Genomic DNA, 214 nt, shown 5'->3' on the forward strand with positions numbered 1-214 from the left:
AAGATTATGAAATCAGCAGGGATGTAAAGGCCTTCAACCTTTACTAACACGTCCTCTACTAATCCATAAGCTTGTCTTACTGACTTGTCTGCCAATTGAAGTGAGAATAAGGCAGGCAGTACCTCAATGATCCCCAGTTTCTCCATTACAGAGAGTGGTATAAGATTTATGCCTGACCCCAGGTCACACAGAGCCTTGTTAAAGGTCATAGTGC

This window comes from Arachis duranensis, chromosome 3 (genome assembly GCF_000817695.3).
Source record: "Arachis duranensis cultivar V14167 chromosome 3, aradu.V14167.gnm2.J7QH, whole genome shotgun sequence".
Lineage (NCBI taxonomy): Eukaryota > Viridiplantae > Streptophyta > Magnoliopsida > Fabales > Fabaceae > Arachis > Arachis duranensis.